The following is a 5,923-nucleotide window of genomic DNA, read 5'->3' as shown; positions in this document are numbered from 1 at the left end:
CCCTGCATTTCCCATGGCTAACCCACCTAGACTGCACGTCTCTGGACTGTGGGTGGAATCTGGAGCACCTGGAGGAAACCCACACAGATATGGGAAGAATGTGCAAACTTCACACCTGACTAAGTCTGAGCATGAAACTGAACCTGGGTCCCTGGCTGTGCAAACCAGTTCAGCTCATTACTGAATCACCATGCCACCCTCAAGAAAAGGGTATAGATGAAGTAGAGGTGACTTCTCCACATTGATAAAACAAAATATGCCTCACGTGACTGCCCTGTTCTGTCTGCGGAATTGACTCCTACCTTCCAGTCACTTTCTATTTCAGAGCACCATCTTCCTCTCATGCTAACATTTTTGTTCCAGGCCTGCTTCAGTGTCCCAGCAAAGATCAATGTAGGCTGGAGGAACATCACCTCATTTTCTGCTGAGGACCATACAGTCTTCAGCTCTCAGCACTAAGTTCAACAGCTTCAGAGCACTAGCGCTGCTCTCTGTCATGGCACTGATTTTAACAGGTACAGGGTGGGGCCAGTGTGTGTGAGCACTAGGGTGCATGCGATTAACCTGGGAACGCTGGGAAGATGGAGCTCCAAGCCTCCTTGTCCTAAGGTTCCTCACTGTGCCAGGTATAGGTGTTCAAGGCAGTTTGACTGGCAGAGGTGGCAATTCAGCAGCAGGAGAGGACAACCTGTAGACAAGAGAAAGAAAGGGCTGGAGGGGAGGGAGTGGGGAATCTACTCACAATCAAGGCTCAGCAACAGCTGAGAGCAAGGCAGGCCCAGAGGAACCATCCATTTCCACACGGAGGTTTGGTGGCCCACCTGAAGGAGGGACCTGGGCCCATAGCCAGTCCACAGCAAAGCATCATTTGTAATTATAAAAGGACCGAGTACACTCCAGGGAGATTGCTGGAGTCCTAGGGGCTACTTTCTTCACATGTAGCACCGTCATTGCCTGATCAGCCCTAATCCAGCCAGGTTTTCAATGGGTTACAAAAGGCTGACATCAGGCTTTAATGCCCCTCTTAACGGGCCTGTACCCTTTTCTTTGAACAGGCAGCCCGCCCCACATCCAGACATGCTATTGGTAAAGTGTCTCCATGGTAATACCACACCAGGGGGCTGATCAAACACAGCTCACAATCATCTTATAGAAACACCAGGTCCTTCCTTCCACACTCACTTCCAGGGAATCAGCAGGAAACAATAATTCAAGTGTTACATGTGTCTGAATCATCCAAACTTTAAAACATGTTTCTTTGTTTAAAAGTCCAATTTTATGTTCTTATATATTGTATAATGTGTAATAGTGTATACTGGAAGAGTCACCATCGTCATACTGGATCACAGATCTGCTTTCTCAATATATGATATGTATAGTGATATATAAAGTTCAGAACTTTACTAGCTGTTCATGAATTGAAAGAATCAGCAATAACTTTCGGGATTTAACTCTTTCCTGAGATAAAGGATAAGAAATTTAAAAGCATGCTATGCTAACTAACTATCCCTGGGAAATAAAAACGAGTCAAAGCTATATAACAAACTGTTTTAACAACCATTTGATAAATGGTTGCCTTATGCCACGAAGTTAAATGATTGCCCCACAGAAGAATTTACAGAGTTAATGGCTGTGTTTGGAACAGACAGTTAACCCTGAATGTAACAAGGAACAGACAAGCTACTCCTGATGAAAAAGCAAGCTGCAAGCTTGGTGACTTCAGAAGTATCATAAATAATGACACACCAAAAATTAACAGGACATCAAATCCTGAAAGAGTTCAACTTTGGATTTCTTCAACAGTAGAACTCCGGAGAACCACGCTGTACAAGAATCAAGCTTTGGATATACCCAGAGTTGTTGGTTGGAATCATAGCTAAATTTCGCCCTTAATCAGGTAATAGCTAAGTTGGGTTGTGAGGCTTAACTTGCTTACTTGAGGGATCTTATTTTGGTTGCTACATGCAATCAAGTTTAAATAACTATTTCAGTATATGATTGCCTGAGATTTCATAATTAAAGTGTGGGTTGTAGTAATTTACGCACAACAGTATAATGTGTCGTATTTTATCACATCTAACAGTGTACCATGTGTAATGTTGTAGCATATATAGTATTTGACAATACATAAGGTTACAATCTGGAAGAACTGTAATATACAAGTTGTAAATAAAAACTAGATTGTTATTATCATTTACTGCAAGTCAATCAATTGAATTAATATTGATGATCCTGGTGTCACGAAACCTTAAAGGCATTTGCAATATTTATAGGCATTCAGTTTAGCTTTATATCCGTGTTAATACAAGTGAATATATGTTCAATGGCACTGAATATATTACATTCTAATTTGCCTCAGGCTAAATATTTTCGAATCTGTATTGAATGAGGAATGTTGAAGAAAATCTTGGGAAGTATTGATTTGCAGTATCATTGGGAGTAGTCAGATCAATGCCTGAGATAATATTTGAATATATTCATATCCTCAGCAGGATCCAGCTTCATTGATGTAAAATCACTGACAGTGACTCTAACCTTATACCGAGACCTGAGGGGAACCTTGGTGTCATTCTCAGTTGAGTAGGTAGGGCTACAGAATTCGACGTTGATTATTCCATTCAGGGATTTAGCTTCTGCCTCACAGCAATCCATGCTTCAATGATTTGTTACCTCCCAGAAGCCAAATGAAATTGTTCAACAATGTGACATTTAAGCAGTTATAAATTAGCATGCAAGTTCACACTGCGTTAGGGGGTGAAATGATTCTTTTGCAGAAATTGCCGTCAAAGTTTATATCCATATTTGGCTGTATATATAGAAATGTGTATGTGTGGTTATTGAAACCAGTTTCCTGATCTCCCCTCCCCCAACCTTATCCCAGATCCAACCCTCCAACTTGGCACCACTCTCTTAAACTGTCCTCCCTGTTTATCTCCCTTCCCACCTATCTGCTCCACCCTCCGCTCCAGCCTATCAGCTTTACCCCCACCTTCATCTACCTATCACATTCCCAGCTACCTTCCCTCCACCCCCACCCTCCTATTTATCACTCATTCCCCTCCCCATCCCCAATATTCCTGATGAAGAGCTTATGTTCAAAACATCAACTCTCCTGCTCTTTGGATGCAGCTTGACCGGCTGTGCTTTTCCAGCACCACAAGTCTTGACTCTGATCCCCAGCATCTGCAGTCCTCACTTTCTCCTTAGGAAGTATTTAGATGTGCACTTGTAATGCCAAGGCATACAAAGCTGTGGACCCAAGTGCTGGAAAATGAGATTAAAATAGCTCAGTGCTTGTTTTTGATTGGCACAGACTTGATGGGCTGAAGGGCCTTTTTCTGTGCTGTAGCCCCCTATGACACCATGACATGCCTCAGATCTTGTCAGTCTCATTTGGTTATTTTCCTACTCATGCATCTGGAGTCACTTCCAAAGAAAGGTTTACTCTGTATTTTTATATCTGCAGATGCCGTTACATCTGCTGAACATCCGAAGATTCTATGAAGAAGAGTAGGGATGTCTCCCTATCTAACATTTGTCTCTCAACCAATATCACTAAGAAAAGAGGTCGCCTGGTCATCACTGAATTGATGCCTGTGAGAGTTTTCTGGACACAAAATAGCTGCTATACCTCCTTTATGACAACAAAAATGACTGTATTTCAAGTGAAGTACTTAATTAATTGAAAAATTCATCTAAGCTGAGGTATAAATATACATTTTTCTTTATATCGATTATTCAAACCTTTGTTTCCATAGTCACATGCATACACATTTGATGACCAGTCATCAAATCATAGCACTATCGAACGATTACAGAGCAGGAAGATGCCATTTGATCCATCATGTCCATACTGGCCCTCTGTAAGAAGAATTCAATATAGTCCTACACCCGGTTCTTTCCCTGCAACTTCATACATATCTTTTCTTCAGATAATTATCTAATTCTGTTTTGAAAATGATGGTTGAACCTGCCTCAACCTCACTCTCAGGCAGTGCATAACAGCTCCAAATCGCCAAAGTGTAAACTTTCCTTTTGCTGCCTTTCATTCGTTGGCCGATTGCTTGAATTTGGTGTGACTTGTTCTCAAGTCAATCAGAACAGTTTCTCCTTATCCACTCTGTTCAGGCCCCTTGGGAAGTTGAGAATATCGATCAAATCTCTCTTCCATTTGAGCTCTCAGAGAGGAGTCTGAGCATCACCATCTGAAACCTTTATCATGAATATTGTCTGCACCTCCTCCAAATTCCCACCCTTCCTGAAGTGGGAGGCCAGAGGTGGACACAATTCTCCAGCTCAGGCCAATTCAATGCCTGGGTTGAAAAATGTGGTGCAGGAATGAAGAAGGGCTTATGCCCGAAACGTCGATTCTCCTGCTCCTCAGATGCTGCCTGGCCTGCTGTGTTTTTCCAGCACCATATTTTTCAACTCTGGTACTCCAGCATCTGCAGTCCTCACTTTCTCCCAATTCAATGCCTGATAGGATTCCCCTTATTTTCATGCTACATGCTGGTTAGGTGGCTGTTTTTGACGAGTGTGGACTTGAAGGCCTTTTTCTTTTTCTGTGCTGTAGATCTTTATGGCTCAGTGTTGCTATTTAGAAAGGTCCCATTAATCTTTTTTACCACTTTACAACCTGGCCTTGCCAATGTCTATAATTTGGTATATCCCTCAGGTCTCTTTGCTCCTATAGCCTTTTTCTTCCTCATCAAAATGTTTCAATTCACACTTCACTACATTAAACTTTATCTGCCATCTGTCCACAAGCCTATGTCCTCTTGAAGTCTGTCACTATCCTCCTCTCAGTTCACAATACTTCCACCGGTTATGTCATCTGCTCTACGGTACTACCTACCACTAGATAGGAACATCAAAATACCTCCAGAGATGATACAGCAATTACATATCCTATATTAGAGAGACCAAGATAGGGCTGTGGATAAAAAATAGTGACTTATGGTATCACTTTAAATCCACTGTAATTTTCCTTAACATCCTGTAGCTGCAGGTCAGAGGCTTGGACTCTTCAATGCCTGTCTACCATCTACAAGGCACAATTCAGGAGTGTGATGGAATATTCCCCATTTGCGTAAATGAATGCAGCTCCAACAATACTCAAGAAATTTGACACCATTCAGGTCAAAGCACCTCATTTGGTTGGTACCACATCCACAAACATCCATTCCCTCCTCCACTCACATAGTAACAACTGTGTACAGTTTCACTGCAATGACTCAGCAAGGCTCCTTAGGTAACAAGTTCTAAAGCTGTGATTTCTACCACCTAGAAATATGAAGTTAGAAGATGCACGTGCAAACCAGCCAAGACACCCACTCCAAGCCAATCCCTACCCAGAGTTGGAAATATATGGTGTTCCATCCTGGCTACCTTCTTCAGGACAACAAATGATGACCTTATCAGAGACGTCCATATCGATATGAAAGATTTCTTTTAAAAGACTAAATGTCATCTACATGCTAATACTATTTAAGGCTATAGCCTGAGTATTATAATGCCCTCCAGGGAGGAAAATCTGCTGTCTTTACTTGGTTCTGGTCCATACTTGATTCCAGACCCACAGCAATGTGATTAACTCTTAACTGCCCTCTGCAATAAATACTGGCCTAGCCTTTGACCCCTGAATAAAAAAACTCACCTGGAAATTCTATTTTATTTTAAGTTGAAAACTCTCACTAAACAGTACAATTAAACTATTAAATCTGCTGGTTAACTTTGAGAAAAATTCCCATTTTCGTATACTTATTCACCTTCCTTATTCCTTTTCAATTAATTTTTGCTTTATTTGAAACAATTGCTTCCATGCTGTTTTTAGCAGTAATAAACTGCACTTTGGTACAATGAATGGAGGAAGAAGTTTCATTGTGTAATGCATCTCATATTACCCATCTAACAACTGCCTGAA

The sequence above is a fragment of the Hemiscyllium ocellatum genome, chromosome 20 (genome assembly GCF_020745735.1).
Source record: "Hemiscyllium ocellatum isolate sHemOce1 chromosome 20, sHemOce1.pat.X.cur, whole genome shotgun sequence".
NCBI classification, from domain to species: domain Eukaryota; kingdom Metazoa; phylum Chordata; class Chondrichthyes; order Orectolobiformes; family Hemiscylliidae; genus Hemiscyllium; species Hemiscyllium ocellatum.
Note: the sequence above shows the minus strand (reverse complement) of the source record.